Source organism: Nanorana parkeri, unplaced genomic scaffold (assembly GCF_000935625.1).
Source record: "Nanorana parkeri isolate BGI_ZX_2015 unplaced genomic scaffold, ASM93562v1 scaffold1308, whole genome shotgun sequence".
Lineage (NCBI taxonomy): Eukaryota > Metazoa > Chordata > Amphibia > Anura > Dicroglossidae > Nanorana > Nanorana parkeri.
The window spans coordinates 367427-390670 of record NW_017307576.1 but is presented as its reverse complement, the minus strand read 5'-3'; the positions used below and the strand labels follow the sequence as shown (position 1 = coordinate 390670).

Sequence of the window (23244 nt, the reverse complement as noted above, 5' to 3'; positions counted from 1 at the left end):
CTTTTGTTGCCAGCGGTTTAGACATTAATGACTGTGTGTTGAGTTATTTTGAGGGGACAGCAAATACACACTGATATACAAGCTGTACACTCACTACTTTACATTGTAGCAAATTGTCACATGAAATTATACAATAAAATATTTACAAAAATGTGAGGGGTGTACTCACTTCTGTGAGATACTGTATATAGATATACATGCTTGTTTTACCTGCTTTATAGATACATAAAGCCCTATCTATATTTTATACATAATAAAACCAAAACTCATTTTTTATTTATTGTTTTATATTGTATGTGTACTGTTTTACAAACATACATTCCTCTATAATGTCATCCAGCTGGTTTGTGTTCTTTAAATCTTGGACAGTTTGGTGCTCCAAAACACTTATCGCTGCTCACTTCGAGAACATATTAATTTTTGTTCTCTAAAATAGTTTGAATGCATCCTGCTGAGCTTATATTTTTTTTATAGACTAACAAGGGTAAGTGGTTCCAGGTGGTAAGCTGTGAAGTACAGCCCCTCTATATCACTACATCAAGAATCCAAGAACTAAACTCTTCTTATGTAAAACAGCAAGCTTTTCTTTCCTAACAAATGCCGATTTTAGTGTGCATTCAGACTTTTACAACTTTGAGCAGAAAAAAGGAGATCCTTCTTATACTGTGCTATTATGAAAAACACCAATGCACACTAAGATATTATTATGATTATTTCAATACATATGCACAGTAGCATAAAATAAATACATAAATTTAAAACTAACAATGTGTCTGCAGTACAGAAAAGTGAGGGGAAATCTCCAGGAGAGACACAGAAAGCAAGAAAAACACTCTTTTTAGGAGAGTAGGGAAAAGCCAGAGCCCCATTGTGATATTTATTGCTATTTATGTCTCCAATGAAGATTTTTCATCTCTTCCTGTCTATGTGACAAGATGAAAGATAGTGATAATATATCCTCCGATCCGATCGGTGGAATGTGCTGTCCCCCAGATCTCTGCTTCATCAGCTTCTTTGGGGTCCCTAGGTGACATTAGGGTCTGAAAGACCCCCTGATGTCTCCATAAGGAGGACCTGTCACACCAAATTTGCTATTACATGGGGGGCTTGTTATCCCCCTATGTGATAGCAATAAAGTTAGTGTAAAAAAATTAAAAAGTGTTTAAAAAGATTAAAGAATTAAAGTAACACAAAAAAATGTTAAAACATTTTAAAAAATGATTTAAGTCCCCAATCCCCCAAGTGCATGCACATACAGGCGCAAACACATGGTGGTGCGCCTACGTGCAGAAACAAAAATCGCGCTACACATGTTATATATCGCTGTGAATGTCACAGTAAGAGCAATAATTCTAGGGCCATCAATAACTGTTAACACTAAACTGATGAGTGGTAAAAGCTTTTAACCAGTTTATCGGCGGGCTATGGACCCGCCGATCGCCTATATGTGAAACACCCGGTAACGGGTGTGTGCATTTAGCGGGTCTTTTCTGCCCGTGCGTGCCCGCTAGGGGGCGCGCGCGAGCAGAAAAAAATTGCCGTCTGGAGACGGCAACCCGCAGATGCTGCAGTGCCGTCCGTCCGTTTTTTTACTACGGGCGGACGGCAAGAGGTTAAAGTGTCCCCATGGGAAATTTGGGCTATTGTAGTTTTTTTGTGGCTTAACGGGCGAATGCCATTTTAAGGCTTGACATGTATGGTATGTATTTACCCGACATGACCCCATCTTTTACATTTCACAAAATAATTGGGTATAATGTTCTGTTTCTGTGCATTAAATCTCCTTTAGTGTATTTTATCCTAAAAATACTGGTTTGATAAACATTTGCTCAAATACCGTGCCTTTGCTTTCAGAAAATATATTTGTTTGGGGGTTTGAAGCTGTTTTCTAGACAAAAATGTATATTTTATCATCTGTGTGCAAATAGTAAGAAATTGTTATGTACATTATTATGCTAATAACTAAAAAACAACCTGAATTTAGTATCAATACAATTGAGGGACTTTTAGTGATAAGGGTATCTATTTATTTGCCAGATAAGCTCCAATCAAACTCTCTGCATTCTGAAAATTCAGTTGAAAAGCTACTACTACATCCATATAGGCTATAACTCACACTTGTAAAAAAGCAAAAGTTAGCAACCCACTGGTGCCCTACTGCTCAGTCAACATGTAGAACCTTTGTTCATAAAGGACTTTTCTGTAGCCATTTAGGGTCCAATTGATTTTAAGACAATGCCAGTCAGCGGCCACAAAACCAATATATTGGTCAAATGACAGGCACCACAGGGGTACTAAATTCACCTATTTTATAGAAAAAAGTAAAGCTTTTCAGTCTGACATACATATGCAATTATGTTGTGAAGGGTTGCCGCTTAAATAAATGTGCTCTCGTTTAACATTTTAAGTCAAGTTTAAAAGCGAACTATAGGGTCAGTGTTTTTCCCTCTAGTTCTCTTAAGGGTCACAGGAGGACATATACTAGCGTCCTCCCATGACCCAAAGCTCGTGGTATACTGAGAGCGCCGCAGCCGGGACGGATCCAGACATAGCTGTCGGGATCCACCCAGCTGCACGAATGACAGCTGGCTCTGCCTAGCTAGAGGCAGAGCCAGCTGTACCCACCCCCTCCCCTGTCCGTTCCTCCAGTCAACGCTGGAGGATTGGAGAGGGGAGGGAATCCTTGCGTAGAGCGGTGACTGACAGTCACTGCTCTCTGCACGGAGATGATCGAGAAGTGAGTGTCTTACTTCCCGATCTATTGAGCCGGCGTGTGACAGTTTAATTGTCACATGTCAGCTCGAACTATGAGGATGAGTGATTTTCACTCACCTCATAGTTCTCCTTTGAAGACAAAACAAAGCCTCTTTGTGGCATATAGCTGCAGGGCAGGGAAATGCTCCTCCCCACAAATGATTGGTCAAGAGGAGGGGACGGTGGTCAGAGTTTTGAAGGGGCTTGAGCAAAACTCAGGTGAAAAGGGTTAGTACGAAGCCCAGCCTTATATCTAGTGACAGTTTGTACTTAAAAACAACACTAATAGAGCATATTTATGAAGTCGTGAATGAGACCTTTCACCAAAAAAATCACTAGCTCTGAATCAATCTCTGTTATTTTAAACATGTGCACCAGGAAGATCCACATGCAGTAAATGTTTGGTGAATGTCAGATTAACCACCTTATAAATATGTACCTAAAAAGGATAGAAACACAGAGCACTGCTAGTATTCCTTAGCACAAAAACCTTAGCATCTAAGAACAAAAAGTACTGTTACAGTGGGGGAAAAACAGCCATTTGCCTTGGAACCAAATTGCATTTATTTAAAAATCACTTATTTTGCATCTCAAAAATGTTTGTTTAATGGGTGATCATGAAAACATGTTGCTTTGCCTTTCTCATCAAGAGTTTGTCTAAAAATGACACATAACCCAGATGTTTGCTCTGTCACATGATCAACCATATGTCCGTTTATCGTTTACAGACATTTTGCAAGTTAGTCATCATTTTTACTTCAGCTTTTTAAGCTTTTTATATAAATTTGCTGATAGTTCAATGCATCTTTGGGTATTTAAGAAAACGGCTTGCATATAGAAAAGATGAGCATATTATAGTGACTTTTAGTGATGAGTGAAATACCAGGTTTAAAAAAGAAAAATAAACATTTAGCAAGTATATACATGTTGCTCATAATTACTTATGCAACATTTGCTTAAGTTTCACAAGTTACAAAAGAATGCTTTAAAATAGACCTGGCACTAAAAAAGCAAGGTCTGCTCATAATTTTTATTACATCCATGCAAAAACGCTTTACAGAAATAAAAAACAAACAAAGCATAGGATGATGGTGTGGGGTCAGTTAATGTATTTACACATGTCTTTGGTGTCTGAGTGAGGGTGACATCATCTCATCTGGCATGTTTCTGAAAATGCTGAGTAGCCAACTTCTTGAGAGAAGATGCTTCTGCACTGTGGTGATGCATCTTCTTGTGAGATTGCATCTACTTAACACACCCTGGGATCTTGCAGTAACGAAGAGGTTGCATACTGCAGAGGGTGATGTCACCTTCTTTCCAGTGAGATTCACAAAATCTCATGAGATGATGCCCCAGCACAGGGCAGGAGTATCTTCTTGTGAGATCTCAGCTACTCACCTTTCCCTGGGATCTCATCAGAAGGATGATGTTTTCACTAGGCACCATGGGTGGGGGACAGGGGTAGGTATATTAACCAACTAATCCCCTTCCAAAATGTTTTTTTAATTTAAAAGATAAATATGGGGTAACCTTTTTATCCCATAGTTCTCTTTAAGGTCACGGGAACGACATGTACTAACCTCCTCCCATGACTTAAAGCTCAGTATATAGTGGGCTATTGCCAGCTATATACTGAGAGCGCTGCAGCCGGGACTGATCTCGACAATAATGTCGACATCCACCCAGCTGGCTGATTGGCAGCGGACTCTGACTATCTAGAGGCAGAGCTAACTATGCCCCCCCCCGCTTCCCCGTCGGTTCCTCCAGTCAGCGCTGGAGGATCAGAGAGGGGAGGGGGGAATCCCTGTGGGAAGCAGTGACTGGCAGCCACAGCTGATGATCAGGAAGTGAGCGAGCGACGGTATGTGTTCGCTGACTTCCCGATCAATAGAGCCGACGTGTGACAGTTTTATTGTAACAAGTTACCTCCAGCAATGAGGATGAGTGTAAATTACTCACCACATAGTTCTCCTTTAACTAAAACATTTGGCATGGCGGGGCGGTGAAAAAATGACTTTACTTGGTAGTAAAAGGTCAGCTTTAAGTAGGAAGAAAGGTTTCTTGGTACTGAGTGATCTTGAGCTTTGTCTTATGACAACCTCAACATGACACGGTAATGGAATTATTTTTTGTTCACAAGGACATCCCTCATGTTTTTTCCTGTCCCTAGGGAGGACTCTAAAGATTCCTAATGGAAGAGAAGAATTGGCCTAATCCATTCTCACACACCAAAACATTGAGGCACAAATGCTAATGGGCATGCGCTTGCGAGCTCTGTAGGCACCTGGCTACATGTGCATTTGTTCCCATCAAAAAAGTTGATGGAAATGTCTAATGTTTTCAAGTGTTTTCAATGTTGCAAAGCCTGTTGGTGCTGTATAAGCTAAGAAATAAAATCATTTGAAAAATATATGTTGTTTCCTGAACTAACAGCAGACAAGGCATAAAAAATATTTTTAATTTATTGCTAAATAACAATTTTGAGGATGAGTACACTTTAAGGAAAATGTTTTGTTAAGGACGGCAGCTTCAGATTATTTATTTGCTTTGATTAAAAATATTTTCCTGCAAACGAAGAAACCTGCAAAGTTAAATTGTATTCCATCACCTAATCTACGACCTGGATGCATCTCACTACACAAGACTAAATTAGCAAATACTGATTCTCACTCGAGAAAGACTGTGTATCACTTCGTAATTGGGCAATAGTTTTTGAACTAGAGAAAAAAGTAACTACAAATAAATTTGTTCATCCACATATAACAACTGTGAACACACAAAAAAAAACAATTTGCATTACCAATAATGAGAAATGCTTACAACAATTGTTGAATATTAAGCAACAGCAAAAGACACTATTCATTTGCAGGCATTTTCTAGTCTCATTTAAATGTTTATATTTTTAAAATTGCTTTTAGTGGTAAGATAAAATATTCTAATCTGTGATACAAGGATGGACATGGTGTAACTTATATTTTAATGAAAAAGTAACGAATGTTTGAAAATGTCATGTCTAACATCTTCATGACAAAATTAGGTTTTATGCAATGACCTTTAAAAACACAAATATACAATAAAGAAAAGTTACTTGTTTTAACAATAGATATATGTGGGGTATATGATTAATGCAGAAAACTAGGGATGCACCGATACCACTTTTTTAAGGCCGAGTACGAGTACCGATACTTTTTTCAAGTACTCGCTGATACCAATTACCGATACTTTTTCTTAAAGGGACAGGTCACATTTTTTCTAAAGCAATACAAAATCATGATTTTAGGTCAGTTTCTTAATATTATGAAGAACATGAACACTCTGTAGTGTGGCACAGCTATATCCAATTCTGCATACCTGGCTTTATATTATAAGAACTTTATAATATAAAGCCAGGTATGCAGAATTGGATACAGCTGTGCCACATCATAATTGGATACAGCTGAGCCACACAATAATACACTGTTCTGGTGTCTGGACATGTGATCACCTATTTTCCCCACTATGGGGATACAAGCCTTAGTTAGCAATGGCATGATAAATATTCATTTCATTATTCAATGTCTTTTTTTAATATTATAACATTTATAATAAAAAAAATAAGACATTGAATAATGAAATTAATATTTATCATGCCATTGCTAACTAAGGCTTGTATCCCCATAGTGGGGAAAATAGATGAGCACATGTCCAGAACACTGTATAGTGTGGCACAGCTATATCCAATTCTGCATACCTGGCTTTATATTATAAGAAAATGTAATAATAATATAAAGCCAGTTATACAGAATTGGATATAGCTGTGCCACACTATACAGTGTTCTGGACTCTGGACATGTGCTCATCTATTTTCCCCACTATGGGGATACAAGCCTTAGTTAGCAATGGCATGATAAATATTCATTTCATTATTCAATGTCTTTTTTTTAAAATTATAACATTTTATAATATAAAAAAAAAAGACATTGAATAATGAAATGAATATTTACCATGCCATTGCTAACTAAGGCTTGTATCCCCATAGTGGGGAAAATAGATGAGAACATGTACAGAACACAGTGTATAGTGTGGCACAGCTGTATCAAATTCTGTATAACTGGCTTTATATTATTATTACATTTTCTTATAATATAAAGCCAGGTATGCAGAATTGGATATAGCTGTGCCACACTATACAGTGTTCTGGTCTGGAGTCTGGACATGTGCTCATCTATTTTCCCCACTAGGGGGATACAAGCCTTAGTTAGCAATATCTACATAGTTATTTCTTTATTTAATGTCTTTTTTTAAAATATTAAATGCAGTTAAACAGCACTTTTGTGCCCAGCCCCCATGCGGTGCTGCAGTACTAACCTGCTGTGTCGTCTTCTCCGTCTGCTTCAGCCACTCCGTGTCACAGCCTAGTCATCTGCTCCATTCTGACCTCTTCTCCCGCTGATTGGCCGATTGGATGATGACAGGCTTCCTCACCAGTCACTCCTGACTGGTGAGGAAGCCTGTCAATCATCCAATCGGCCAATCAGCGGGAGAAGAGGTCAGAATGGAGCAGATGACTGAGGACTTGGAGGAGGAGTTCGCGGCCATCTTGCTTCATTGAAGACGCGATGGAGTGTGCGTCCTGTGTGCGGCGGATTCGGGTCCCTGAAGATGGCGGACACGGCACAGGTACTCATTTTGTGTATCGGAGTATTTGCACGAGTGCGAGTACGCCACCGATACCGATGCTTGTATCGGTATCGGTGCATCCCTACAGAAAACCATTACCGACATTAGGTGGTAATGCAGTATGAAAGTGAAAATAGAGGGACAAAATGGGGGACAGACTAAACTTCCTTTCCTTAACATACAATGCGTCTTGTTGTTAGGACAGACAGTGCTCAGGTATAGTTTACAACTGATAATGAAATCTGCCAACACAGTACAGACAGGGTTAATTAGAATAAAAATTACTTCCCATAGCTCACTCCATAACATTACATAGGGGGAAAGCTATGTAAGATTATTAGGGAAGTAAAACACGTTAAAAAATGTAAGAAGCAATTTTTAAAATATTCTTTAAGCTATGCAATGTGAATGGGAACATGTAACAAATATAAAGTAGGTGTTATCCCAATTTGGCTGCAAAAGTGAAAATGCACCTTAAAGTCCAACAATACCCCAAAAGTAAAATTCAGCATGTTAACCTCTATTGTAAATAAATCAAAGTGCCTCCTTTTTTGCTGAAAGCTCACTTGTAGAAAAAATACCTGGCGATACTGCCAGTCCACAGCCCCTCCACACCCATAAGATGACAACTGGAGTCTAGGAGGTGTTATTAACCTGCCCAGAGAGAGGTGTTGAAACAGCATTGTGGGTGGCAGACAATAGATGTCTCACCCCCCACCTCTATTTGAAGCTTGGCTTCTCCATTTTTACACAAATGGCCTCTTTCACACCTCTTTTAAACCAGTCCTCCTCCCTGTCTAGGATGTGTACTTGACTGTCTTCAGAGTGACCTTTTTCCTTTAGCTGTAGGCACACTGCCGAATCCTGACCAGAGGGTTTTGCTCTTCTATGCTGTGCCATACGGTGGTGTAGCTGCTGTATTTCACCGACATACAATTCTGAGAACTCCTCACTGCACTGGACTGCATACACAATGTTGTTCATCTTGTGTTTTGGCATTGGGTCTTTGGGTGAACCAGTTGGTGCCTCCGTGTATTGCTGGGTTTAAAGCAGACAGGGATGTGATGTTTATTAAACATTTCTCAGACACCCAAGCTACATATGGGTTGACCAAATTCTTTTGTTTGTCATGCTCTTCACCCTCACTGGTACTCTTGGCATTCTTTCCTCTCCTTTTTTCTGTTTTGACAAAAGCCCAGTCGGGGTACCCCCACGTTTTAAGGGCCCCCCCTAAGGAGTTGTATTCCTTCATCTTGGCCTCTGTTCTGGTGGGAATTTTCTCTGCCTGGTGGTGTAGAGTCCTGATGACTCCCAGTTTGTGGTCTAAAGGGTGGTGGGAGTCAAATAGCAGGTACGGGTCCGTGTGTGTTGATTTTTGGTAGACCTCTATTTCCAGCCTCCTTCCCTCTTCTAATGTTACTAAACAATCCCCAAAAAACAGCTTGTTGTTTTGCATATCTTCCCGTGTAAACTTGATGTTATGATCCACTGAGTTTATATGGTCAGTGAAAGTCTGTAACTCTTGTTTGTGAATCTTAAGCCAAGTGTCTTCCACATATCTGAACCAATGACTGGGTGTAATTCCCTTGAAGGTGGTCAGGGCCTTGCTTTCTACTTCCTCCATGTACAGGTTCGCCACAATAGGTAAAACTAGCCATGTTTCTGCCTGTAGAACTTGTCCTTGTGCTTGAAATAGGTGGTACTCAGGCAAAGCTCCAATAAGGCACACGCTTGATCTAGGTTAAGTTCTGTTCTGCTGCCTAGGGTGTTGTCTAGTAGCAACCGTTTTCTCACTGTTCCAATTGCTTCTGTGGTGTGTATGCAGGTGAAGAGGGATGTGACATCATAGGCTACCATTGTGTCTTCTCTGCCCAATATTATTCATAGACATACTGCAGCATTGTCACCCGGAGCATCTGCTGTAACTGCTTTGAGTATGTAACTGTCTAAGCATGCTGAGGATGAGAAAGGTTATCAGTATTGTCATGGCTGATAACCCTACCACTAACTGGCAATCAGTGCACAATGCATATCTAAAAGTTCATTCTTCAACTTGAGGAAATTATGCATTGCACCCTGTTTTTTAAATGGATAGTTTATGTAGGACTTTAAAAATTTAAAGGCGGTTATATGAATATTGTACTGTCAGATTCTAAAATGCATAGGGAGTTTTTGATCAATAGTACCTGAGAAAAATAGTCCTTGTGGTCTTTTATGGTATCCTTCTTTCTGATCTGTTGGCAATCTTTAAAGGTAATATTTACTATTTTGCTACTTTGACAGCATATGTAAAACCACCTGTTCTCACCCCTAGCTGAGTATGCATTTGTTCTTGCCTTACTTCTCTTCAGCTGTTACAAATGGAGCATATCTAAGGGCTGCAGCTATGGTTTGTCAAACAACAATATTCAAATTTCAAGCAAAGATTTGGCACTTAGTAGACACAGTACTTTAGGGAAAGCCCATACCTACTACTATGGACCCAGGGGAGTATACTCCAATCTGTGACAAGTTATGAATCTATGACTATAGGCAAATACATATGCTTTTAGCCCATAACACACAAGACCCTACTAACAAAATAGATTTATTCCATAATTGCCCTCATTGCCATGAGGGTTAAAAAGTAAATATAATTCTAATAGATATAATTATACCAATATTAGCAAGTAATTGATCCTGAAAAGTGTGTTTTATTAGGTAACTCCTGAAAAGCTTCGTCCATAGGGTATTAATACACAATTAACCTTTAGAAATCCACTCCTATTATTTTCCAGCATGAGATTTCTGGAGCCAATGAAGCAGCATTTTAAATTGTTTTGCATTTAAATCATTAATTTCCTATCTCCATCCATCATTAACCTAATTGATCTCATTTAAACATGCAGATTGTGGCTTTCCGCTTTCATGTTTTAGCTGTAGTTTTTTTCTTTCTCTTTTGCTTTTTGAGTTTCGTGCTGTTACAGTATCACTGATGAAGACATTCATATTTTATTTTAGATATTTTGTTCATTGCCATGTTTGGAAAGGCAAACTGAAGGAGGATCAGTGTTCAATAATGCCTTTGGGGAGCATATTTTGAAATCAATAGCTAAGTTTTTTTTTTAAATGGAAAACATATTTAGGCCATTTCTCTATGTGTAAAGTTTCCCTAAGCATTTTTAGATGGAAGTTTATATAACTCTAAACCCGACATAACCCAATATGAAAGGACACAGGGTTTAATACTAGGAAAATCTATCCAATAGGACACAAAGAGCAACAAAATAACCTGGCAGCAGTTTTTCCCTTCCTTTCTCTATCTAAAACAAAAAAATTTTTTTTTATGGCTAAACATACACTTAAAGATCCTTAAAGGAGAATTATGAGGTGAGTGCTTTTCACTCAGCCTCATAATCTGAGCTGAGCTGAGACAAGGAAACTGTCACAGGTCAACTCAGTAGATACTTATTCTGAGCATGTTCGGCTGATCCGAAGCCACACGAAGCAAGCCAATGTACGGCTGATTTCAGCCGATGTACGGCTGAAATCAGCCGTACCAGCCTGAAGTGAATAGCCGAACAGTGTTCGGCTCACTTCACTTCTGATCGGTCATTCACTCGGCTGCCCTCGGCAGCTTTGTGAATAGACCCCTTAGTCTTCTGAATCCCTAGATGAGTGTCCCTTAACAACATTTACATCCAACATCCGATTACAGTAGCATATTGGGATTTAGAGAACTAGTATAATTAAATAATTATGCTTAACCTCAAACAGCACAGGTATATTGACAATAGGGGTGCCAGCCAACATACAAATGTTCCCTTTTATGGACTAAAATAGCTGTATTCAAAGGGACAGTTTTTAATGATTCTGTTACCCCAACAACGTGGTATTTAATACAGTGTGTCGCATGCATCAAAACTAGGATCCCAGCAGGCATACTGTATTCTTAAAACAACCAAACAGAGAGACAGAACCTTCTTCTATATACATTGAAATTAGTTCTATGTTATTAATCAAAATATTGAAAATTTACTAAAAGCAGTGAATAAGTCTTATAATGAAGGCAAGTGGTTTTAAACAATGTTAAAACAAGTGCTTAATATTGTATATGATATATTATGAAATATAAATATCTTCCTATTAGTAGTCAACTTCTGAAGCTTTTGTATGGCAATTTACCAGATAACATTCATCTTTAATCCAAGCATCATTAGCTGTACATCACTTTAATTCATAATAAAGGTAAAACCTTCAAATTCATTCTTTTGATTCAGTACATTGAAAAAGTTGTATTTGCCATTTTGATGATCAATGAAGTTAACCAACCAGTTTCTTATATAAAAGTGGTATACACATTTGATGAATAAAGATTAATTTAATGGAAGCTATACCGGCGTTCGCTCACCTCTCGATCCTGTCACGGCTCTCTGCCATGACATGGGAGGGGCTGGACTCCCCCCTCTGATCTGCCAGCGCTGACTAACGGAAAGGACGGAGGAGGGGGTGGGTACAGTTGGCTCGGCCTCTAGATAGGCAGAGCCAGCTGTCAGTCACACAGCTGGGCGGATCCAGACATAATTGCCGAGATCCGCTTCAGCTGCGGCGTCTTAGTATACCACGAGCTACAGCTCGGCTATTCACTTCAGGCTGGTAAGGCTGATTTCAGCCGTATGTTGGCTGAAATCAGCCGTACATCGAGTGGATTTGCGTGGCTTCGGTTCGGCCGAACATGCTCAGCATGTTCGGCCGATGGAGTTTGACTCAGCCGATCCAACATCTGGATTGCCTGAGCCGAACCTCCAGGACGCTACTCGCTGCTGTTCGGTCTATTCTCATAGATGCCGAACAGCAGTGAGTGAATAGCGGAATGCCACCTGAGCAGAACAGAAAAACAGTTAAAAAAGTAGAAAAATTGAAAATGATTGTGCGGAGCTAGCAATGACAGCTAGCTCCGCCCAACAGTTTTCTATTGGCCGGCGGTTCTGCTGCCATCAAAAAAAAGAAAAAAAAAGCCTAACTCTCCCGGGCGCTCCGGGAGTCTCCCGCTTCCGGCCGCAAAGGGGAGAAATATTGCTTTTTCTTTCTTATTCTGACACGGTGCCGTGTCCTAGCATTGTATCCACCCTCTGCTGCTGTCAATCAGTAGTGGTGGACCTGATGGAGAACTGCAGCAGAGGGCAGGTGCAATGCTAGTTTGCTATTGGCTATTGCAAATTGAAATAGCCAATAGGAATCCAGCAATGCATTCCTATGGCCAAACATGTTTTTTTTTTCTATTCTGACACGTTACTGAACCGAAGCGGTCCTGGGGCCGAAGCTAGCCGAAGGATCGGCTGAAGTTACGGCTAGATCCTTCGGCTGCTTCGTGAATAGACCCCATAGTGTTCTGTCAACACTCAGCAGCAGGTTCTCTGTCTTGACTGTTTGGATGCTTGCTCTGGTTGAGCAACTTAGAAAGCATTTAAGTCAAGCAACTAAACTTTTTTTAAATATCAGTAACGGTATCCTCTGTATATCTCCCAAGATATGTATGTGTCCCAGTAGCCTATATAAATGCCAATATGATGAGGCCCCACCCTGTGTTGGCATCCATCATTGTAGTCAACAAGCCTTTCCTTGCCACTATTAGATGGTGCTGTTTGAAGATGGTTCACCTGCTCCACTACTTCGCTTCAGAAAAGATAACCTGGTATACCAACATTTTCCAAAGCTGCTTGGAATAACTACAAATGCATAATTTTAGTGACAGTGCACTTATACTGTACATCTTATCAAAAATATCTGTTGGATACAAATGCATGCATACGCATACATACACATGCATATGCGTATTAATTTCAGAATTCAATGATGTCTCTGTAAATTATCACACCTCACTGTTCGATTCCCCATTTTTGAAATCCAATATTTTACAACTCACGTTTGTCAATTGTTATTAAGAATTTCTACAGTATATTGAAAGGTCTTAAATAGGGGCAATATACAGTATGTGCATATACAGAGATAGTAAAAAACTTTACATTAGGTTTTAAAGCATATAGTGCACAAGGGAAACTTTTTTAAAAAGCAGACTAAAGTAGACCATAGCCAACTCAAATTTCAACTGATTCCTGGTGAATAAGCTGAAAAACAAGCAATGGGTGGCCTCATCAGCACCACCCCACTTGACATACGTCGGTTTAAAAATCAACTGAGCCAGGTGAAAACGTTATCAGTGGAGTATGCATTCTACTCATGACTGCCTAAATACAATTGCTAGTGCTGAAGATTTCTCCATGCTGTTTAGCATGGATGGAGGAATCTATTGATTTTCCAGTTGTGTATGGCTTGCAGAAGTCTGCACATTCTTTATATAAGCATGCTGACTTACACCTTAAGCAAACATCTGTCATTTAAATAACACATAAATTCACATACTTTGATGGGATGGTGGTTATTTTTGAACCAGTCCCCTACACTATTTTCCTACTGAAGTTCAATGGTAAACTGTGAAACATATTGCTGCAACTATAAATTAGCTTTACTTTCAGGGCTCAGCTAAAAGCTATTTTATGCTTCAAAATACACTTTCAAGTCTCAGAGTGGGGCATAAATCAACTATAAAACAGCATCACAAATTTTCTGTTGGAATTACAGATATGCCTTCACTGCTCTTTCGAAAGCTTGATTACATACAGAATAATGTGTAAGTAACTGTGCTATAGAGTTTCTCTCTTGACATAGTGCAAAATGTGTGATGACCCATATGCTTGAGAAATAAATGATGTCAAAGGGTATTTAGCCCTACTGGTGCCTTTAATACAACAACACAATGCAGAGCTTTGTAGACCTTCGGTGCAATGAAAAATTACAGAAACTGATTGTGACTGATCTTTTATCGGTTATTCTTGGAACATCTTAGAAAAAAGAAATAGAGAGCAAAAAGTTAAGTCAGTACAAGCCAACATAAACTTTTGTAGGAATGATAACACCAGAACCTAAACTAAGTAAAATAGTAGAATAATAGAAATTCACAATGAAATAATAAATAAATAGTAAAAAAAAGTTTAAGCTTAATACTAGGCAGACAGCTAAAAAAAAAGTGATGTACATATATTAAAAATGTTTTACTTGTCGAAGAGTTTGTATTTCTGCCCTCCGAGTCCCACATTTTTTACACAGTCCTGCCAGACAGTACAGCCTATCCGGTAACCTGATTCTTTTTTTCTGCTACTGTTAAGCAACACAGTTAGGTCCCTTCTCTGACACATAGCCAGTAAGTGGATAGTAAATGAGCACCATGAGACTGATGAGATCCTTGCTGTGGTCTCTCTTTCTGTCGGCATGTCTCTTTAGGAACATTTGAAAGCAAGGAACCTCATTAGAACCCAGTACAGTCCCTCCCTCTCCTGGTCTAAGTGCTGCTGTACAAGAATAGAGATATGTTTACTAGCTGCATTGATTTAATTATTTAAATAAATATATAATTGCATTTATTGGTATTTTTCCATAACTGCATTAACAAATGACAAAATATGCATGGGAGGTCATCCTTGCTTCATTACCACTGATGGCACTTAGCCTGAAGTTCTGGGACCTGCAGGAAGGCTGCTGGACTGTCTGTCCACTGCAGAAGGATATGTCCTCTCTAGAGAAGAAGAGTGGTTGCTTCTGGTGAAGTGGAAGTGGTCCATACAAACCTGTGGTGTTGGCATGAGACGGATATCTGGCTTCACTGTGGCAGGCAAGTTACTGTACTACTCAGTCCATGCTTATTATATCTATGATAATTCTTGCACAGAGACCCCCTTATGAAGACCCCATTCTCAGGGATGTTTGTGTATATGGAGTGAAGAATAGACCCCCTAATCCCCTAAAGGAGACCTCCAGATGGAGACCCCTATTCTCAAGCCTGGCTTTAGGAAGAGGGGTTATTATTGTTGCTTGGGGTTATTATTGCTGGGGACAGTAGGGGTTATTATTGTTGCTTGGGGTTAGTATTGCTGCTGTGGATTATTATTGTTGGGGACAGTGAAGATTATCACTGTTGGGGGTTATTATTGCTTGTGTGGAATATTACTGCTGGAGATAATTATTGCTGCTGGGGGTAAATATTACTGAAGGGTGTTATTGCTGTGGTTTTTTTTGCTTCTGGGGGTTACCATTGTTGAGGACAGGGTTATTTTTGCTGCTGTTTTTTTATTGCAAGTGTTATTGCTAGCATTTATACTCACTGGGGATTATCATTGCTCTCCCTGACACTTACTGGGGGTTATAACTGGGGCTTATCATTGCTGGCCCTCACACTTGCTGGGGTGACCATTGATGGCCCTGACACTTACTGGGGGTTATCATTGCTGGCCCTGATACTTGCTGGGGGTTGTTGCTGGAAGTATTATCACTGGCCCTGACACAAGATGGGGTTATCATAGCTGGCCCTGACACTTTCCTGGGGTTATCACTGCTGGGGGGTTATTGCTAGGGGTATCATTGTTGTCCCTGACATTGTTGTGGGTTATTGCTGGCCCTGACACTTACTCAGGATATTGCTGCCCTGGCACATGCTGGGGGTTATTATTTCTGCCACTAACACAAACATGTGGCTTTTTTATTTTCACATTCTCTTTAGTGTATCTCCAGGCCCTATTTTGCCTAAGTCATAGCAAAGCAAAGGGGGAAAAGTGGCACACTATAAGCCATACACCATGATGGAACACCCATTGACCATGCCCACTGTTAGGCCACACCCATAAGTATGAGGCAGGTGGCACCCTGTGCATGCCACATTTTTCTTCACAATCCTTTTAAGGCAGGCAGCAGACAGCCCACACAGTAAATCACCTTTTCTTCTCAATCCCTTTAACATGTGTCTTCTAATTATTTTACCATTGTTTGCAACTATGATTCATTTTTATGCTTACTGACACCAACTTAGAGAACTGATTTCTTTCACTTGCTGACTAGCAATGTAAGGGACACTGTCACATACTTCTGGCCACTTCATTTTTTACACTTGAATATGCTTAAAATGGACTACAGTGAGTGTTAATATTGCATTATGAATGGGTTCCATTTAACATCCAGGGAATATCAGATTGCCTTATGGGATCAGGAAGGATTTTCCCCCCTTTTTGGAGCAAATTGAACCATGCTTTATAGGGTTTTTTTCCTTCCTCTGGATCAACAGTGGGTAAATGTGGGCATAGTGTTCTGTTTAGGCCTTTCTTCTCTTTTTTTCCCCCTATCTTTAAAGGTTGGACTCGATGAACTTGTGTCTTTTTTTTTTCAACCTGACTAACTATGTAACATTGCATCCTTCATTTTTTTGACGTATCACTTCTCATTATATTATGTCTTCTTCTGTAGGACCATATTAAGGGATGCTGCAAGCAAAGTTTAATGTGACAGAACACTGAAAAGTGAATGCTATGCTTATGACTTGTATGCATGTATTGAGCCATTTGGCTCATTAGCTTCTATTTGGTACCAGTCCTCAATAGCACATTGTGGATTATAGTTATGCCTATGTGTAAAAAGCCTCACCATAACTTACAGGGAGTCAGACAAGAGTTTTTAAAAATCCAATCCTTTGTGATATAGGCCAGTAGTGATCTTGTTGCTTACCTTTTCTTTTGACTAACAAAGCTAATGGAGGAAAGTTCAAAAGGAAAGTTTAGTAGGTATTCACTATACATATAAAATACATAAGCGTAATGAAAATATTGTTATTGTAAATTTGTTAATGTTTTTAAAAGCTAATGCCTATGCATAATTTGTAAATATATATAAACATAGGACATCCATATTTGTTTATCATATATCTGGGCTCCACTTGCTTATTAGTACAACAAAATATTGTGCCTTGCTATTCCACTTATATAGGAGGTAGACTATTCAACAGAGTACATCTAATTGAATACAATAGACTTCCTACAATTTATAAGTACATGAAACACCCACAATGCTCATGGTGGCCGGAGAGTGCATGATCTACACTGTTAGGAAGTAACATTTTTTATAAACAAGAGAGAGTTACTTTACTCAAAATAATAATGTGATTCGGGAATGCTGACATATTTCTCACTGACTGATGGGAAGTGAGAATTTTAATATTAGGTCCACTTTACCAAAATAGTCTGCTTCCAGTTTGCAAACATATTCGTGAATACAAGTCTACAAGTATTTCTGGCTGAACACATTTAAAAAGGACTATATTTACAGAAAAATAAAATAAGAACAAATAACATTTGGGAGGCTTTCCCATATAAGACAAACAGAAATAAGAGGGAAAATATTTAGCTACCCAGAACATCATATTTTCACATTTGAGTAAAATTGAAATTGAGTGGAAATGTGTCACTGTGCTGATATTGTCAAGGTTATAGCTCCTTGGAGTGTTCTGATTCTTAGGGGAATACAGTACTAAATTTGGTTGTCGACATGTATTTAAGGCTGTAAACTGAACTAGTAAAGAGAGAATGTGGAAATACAGTTCTGGAACTGTATTGATTATTAAGCAAGTAAGACTCATGCGTATTGAAGGTTAAAATACTTTAAGCATGTAAAAAACCTCTAATAATTGGCAATTAGGATTTATTTAATAAATGTAACATAATATGAACAAATGTTATTTTTCTAACTAAATTAACATTAATTACATTTACAGTGGATTTTACAAGGAGAAAGCTATACTGTATGATCTATGTTGCCCCCTACCTACTGTGTTCCTTCTGAAGAAAGCAAACTTCATAGTAATGATAGCGCACATATTTCAGGCTGCAAAAACAACCTAAATCATTTTCCTACAGACAGTTTAAAAAGAATATATTTCTCTGTACAAGTGTGTGTGTGTGTGTGTGTGTGTGTGTTTTCAATAAAATACATTTCTCTCTATCTTGTAAGCAGATTCCAGAATCCGCAAAGCAAGGAATAAGCCTGACTCAACTGACTTTCTCTTTGATTCCAGTGGCACCCCTGCAGTGTAGAGACAGGCTGAATGTTGAAGAAACACAGAATATGCAAACTTTTGATACATTTTTTAAAATGACTGCACCCATAGCAAGGTTTAAGGGAATAAGAACATGAAAGCAAGAGCTGTACAAATTACATGCCCTTCCTGAAAACAACATTTTAAGTTGCAATCACAGTAGCCATTCAAGCCCCCCAGTTTACCCCAAGTAGACATCAATTAATTTTTTCCTCTAATCATCGTCAGAAAGATTATTTAGTCGCTGAGATCACTAACTGGGTATACTGAGCCCTTCACTTTACTCCATAATTTTATTCTTCAAATTGCAATGTGAAATGAACTGTTATTTTTTTAAATCGCTAGGCTGTTAAAAGTCTCCCTTTATAAAGCACTGAAAAATCCTTCACAAATAATAATGCCTACGAAAAAATGATCCAAAATCTAAAGTTATTGTAAATTGTTTGCTTTAGCTGTTCAACAAATTCCATCTCTTTTGTGTAGAAAGTGCAAAGTGAAGATCTACTACTATACTGCACATGAATGCTCAGAACCATCAAGGCTCTGCAATGCTATATAAAGATTGTTTTGAGCCATCTTCTTAGTTTTTAAATACATGGTTGCTGCTATATAAAAAAAGGGAACAAACGCCGAAACACCCACAACAAATTTGATACAATAGTCTATTTATAAAAAAATTGGCATAGCTAATTTGTCCAGTAAACTGCATGTTCATTAGTTCTGTACGAGTTAAGTAGCTGTTATGAGAATGGGGCAAAATCAAGTGTTCTTAGGGAATTGTATCTACTGGTCAAATGTTCTTAAAGAGGAACACCAGGATTTTCAAAATTTAACCCTCACAGCTACTCCCACACTGCAAGGATTAACATAGATAAATAATAATCCCATAGACTGGTGCTAATGAATGACTTTTGTCGATAAAAACAATGTTGCAAAACAGAAAAAGTAAATACTCACTGCTCTGAGTCAAAAGGATGCATGGAACATCAAAGCAGTGAGTATGTTCTACTTTATCTGTTTTGCAACATTGTTTCTACCTACCAAAGGCAGTCAGCAATTCTAACAGTTTATGGGATTATTATTTACTAGACATGTGCATTCGGATATGGACAAACCTGCAATTCAAAGAAAATCAGTTGATTCAGCGGTTCGTCCAAATCTGAAATAACAAATTTAATATATGCCTGAATATATTAGAAGCATATTCAGGCATATAATAATTCATTTTCAGAACATGCTGGCGGCCATATTGGCTGCCGGTGTGTTCTGCACATGCCTGCTGCCATCTTGGAGGCGGAGCATATGATGTCACATGATGATGAAATCACACACTGAACGAGCGGCAGCAATAGCATGCGCACCGCCATTTTTCTAGGTAGATCTAGGTATACATCAAGAGGGCGGAACACGAACACGCGGGTGCCGCCATCTTGGTGTATATACCAAGATCTACTCAAAAATGGTGGTGCGCATGTGCAGAACACGCTAGTGGCCGATTTCAGTGTGCAGTTTTGGTTTCATGTACTTTTCTCCAACATGGCTGTTGCACTATTCTGGAAGTTTTAGGCATCACCCGACACCACCTGCTGATTAATATAGCAGCTTTTCAACTACCGTATTTTTTGCTCCATAAGACGCACTTTTCCCCCCCAAAAGGCGGGGGGAAAATGTGTGCGTCTTATGTAGCGAATCCCTATTGCCCAACACCCAGAACATGCAGTTTAGGGCACCGGGCGAGTAGTTTTTTGTTCATTTTAGCCCTGCTAAAGCAGAGCTAAATGTACAGTGGGAGCCGATGCTCGTTTAATACAAGTGATCTATTCAGATCACTTGTATTAAAACTGAGCGGCGGCAATCGAATCCGGGCCCCCCCACTGTGGTTTTCGAGGTCCCCCACTCCTCTGGGGGACCCGTGACCACAGGATAGGAGCTCACCATAGAGCCTCTAGAGCAGACGAAGAACGTTTTTGGTCCAAATCTAAGCTCTTTTGAACCCGGAAGTTTCCCAGGGCCAGCTGCCCAATCTACTTTGGGTCAAGGGCATTCACCAGCCCACATCTGAACATAAACAAAGCAAAATAAAGCAACAGAATGCTTGTGTTGGCATTATGAACCTTAACGATAAATGTCATTAACCCCGTCATGACTGAGCTTGTTTTTCGTTTCTGTTCATAAATGACTGACACACTTTTGACATTGTTGCTGTGTGATTCTTCCACATCAATAATAAACCTTCTTACAAAGTGCACCTACACATATTATATATGGTTTTTTAGAGGACAGATAGGGCTATATATTTATATCACATATGTGTACCTAACGCGTCACTTAGGACAAATAAAATATAAAAAAGCATAAAGAAAACAATTTTTCCCCAGTTTTGATTTGTAGTATTTTTTACAAAATCAGCACAGCTAAAAAAATACAATAAATACATTCATTTATTTGTTCTTTATTTGGAAAAACCTCACATCCCTAGAAAATTGTCTGTACTACTCGACATAAAACTAAAACCTGACATTTTAATCTTTTTTTCTCTAAAAGCTAAATGTGGTCACCTGGCATACAATGTCACAGTCACTAAGTGTCACTAAGTGACAGCTACATACTATGAACATCACTCTCATGAGGGGGTTAAAAAATAGCTAAGCTGCAGATTTTCATTGTAAGGGGTTAATTTTTATATAAATATAAAAATTATTATTATTATTAAAAATTATATAAATGATAGTATAAAATATATTTAAATATATAATTTTAATTTGTTACATTTATTTTTAGTTGTTACATTTTTTATTTTATGTTTACACTTTTTTAAAAACTTGTTACATTTTTTAAATTTAATTAATTATATCAAGCAGTCATTGTGAATTAATCTCACTACTACTGCTTGGTAAATTAATCAATTCATTTTTGGTTATTAGGCTGCTTCAAACTTCAGAACAGCCAATAATAACCTTAGTGACACTGATCCTGCAGCATTTCAGGATCAGCTATCACTAAAGGTTTTCTGATCGTTACAACAACGATCAGAAAACTGCAACATTGTTTTCAAGAATAGATACATTATGTTTCTATTCTTGAAAGTTAAAAAAAGTCGATATACATGGAGATCTCTTGATCTATAGCAGCTGTCAGAGTGAAAGCTAGATTTGCAAATGCGGCTCTGCTCTCACTCTCAGACACCCAATTCCTGAAGGGGATCGTGTGTCTGAAAAAGGTTAACTCTTTCTCTAATGGATGCCTCTATACTGAGGCATCCATTAATGAATGGTAACCGCTGATTCTCAGTGGTTACCAGCCTTTGTAAAACAGCACATAACTAATCACGTACAGTGTACATGATGAGTCAATTGGGGACTTTGTGGTGGCACGTACAGTTTACGTCTCCCGTCACAAAGGGATTAAACAAATATAGCCATGTGGCCATATGAGATCAAGAATGTCAATGCATCCTGCACCTTTGCCTATGTGCAGCTGTGGGTGGGACATTCTCTGGCTGCAGCTGAGTGGCTGAGGAGTTTCCCATTTTGTTTGGAGAAGCTTCTTCCATGTTTGGAGAAGTTCAGGTTCAGACCGGGTAAGGTCTGAACCGAAACTCATCCTTAGATATCACCAATGAATAGGTTCAAACCTGCATACACTACAGTTGCCATGATTGATAGTAACTCACATGATCATCCTTGCTGTCAGAGTATAGTGATGAGTGAACAGGGCAAAGCTGGGTTCATTGGACATTCAACCAACCCAGTGGGAAGTTTATGAACACTAAACAAAACACCAAATCCCTATTAAGCTCTATAATTTCGTCTTTTTTTTCTGGCCTTTTTCAAGGCTAATTGAAAGGTTGTTTTCAATTCAGTTGTTTTTTTCCAACAAAAATGGGAATAGGTAGTAAGGATGATGTTTGGGACTGCAGCAGAATTCTCTCCGAACTTCCCCTTTTACACTTGGCAAACAGTTCAACCATCTGCCGAGCCGAACTTTAGCTACAGTGGGAAGTCACTTTGGTATTACTAGCACTGAAAAATCTGACAGCTTCATCACTGTCTAAATATGGCCAATGAGGTTATGTGAGAACCAGGATTAGATGACTGCATTAGTTATTACCAAGATTCAACTTTTTTGTACTATTAGTTTTACAAAAAAAAGGGGATACTTGCACAAAGAGCTAGGCTGTTGAATGGTGGAGTAAGATTGTCAACATATCTTGCTTTCCTACAGCAAGATTTGAATTTTATAGGTTTACTGATATTATTGCAGCAATCAGAAATCGAGTTACTATAGTTCATTGCACTTTGCACAGTCTCAATGAACAAACCTAAATATATATTATTTCTTTCCCCATAAAATTTTATTCAAGGATACAGAATCCGAGTAGTACAAAGTCATTAGGAAAATAAATTGAAGCAAGTGAAATCACCATGCTTGGTGCATAGTCAAAAAAAAAAGGGAAAACAAGGAGAGATACATTCATAAATCAGGGTATTAGTTTAGATATGGCAAGGGAGCATAAGCTACAGGTCCGGAGTTGGCGGAATGTCAGGTAAGTGCACATAAACAACCTAGATAAGTCATAAAATAATAAAATGTTGGTCTGACTCTGGACCCGATTCTTGTCGGGAAGGAATGTCTATGTTCGGATTCGGAGAAGCGGGAAAGAGGGAGAGAAGGAGGAAGAGAGAAGAATAGGAAGGACTAAGAGATTCAGAAGGGGAGAGAGAGAGGCAGAGATAAGATGGGGAGAGGTGGGGAAGAAAAGAAGGATCAGGAGGTGTGTCATCCATAAAAGGTTGCATGATTTGGTGGTTTACAGGAGCAGCTACCTTTCAGGTTGTTATTAGTTCAGTGTCAAAGTGGGGTGGGAGACATTTCCGGAT

General features: G+C 38.8%; 1 protein-coding gene across 1 annotated transcript in view; it reads right to left on the bottom strand.

The window, feature by feature from the left end:
- Positions 1-23244, bottom strand: part of CADM2 (cell adhesion molecule 2) — a gene marked incomplete at its 3' end in the record, with an annotated part of 290844 nt that overhangs the window by 69800 nt on the left and 197800 nt on the right. The window lies entirely within an intron of this gene.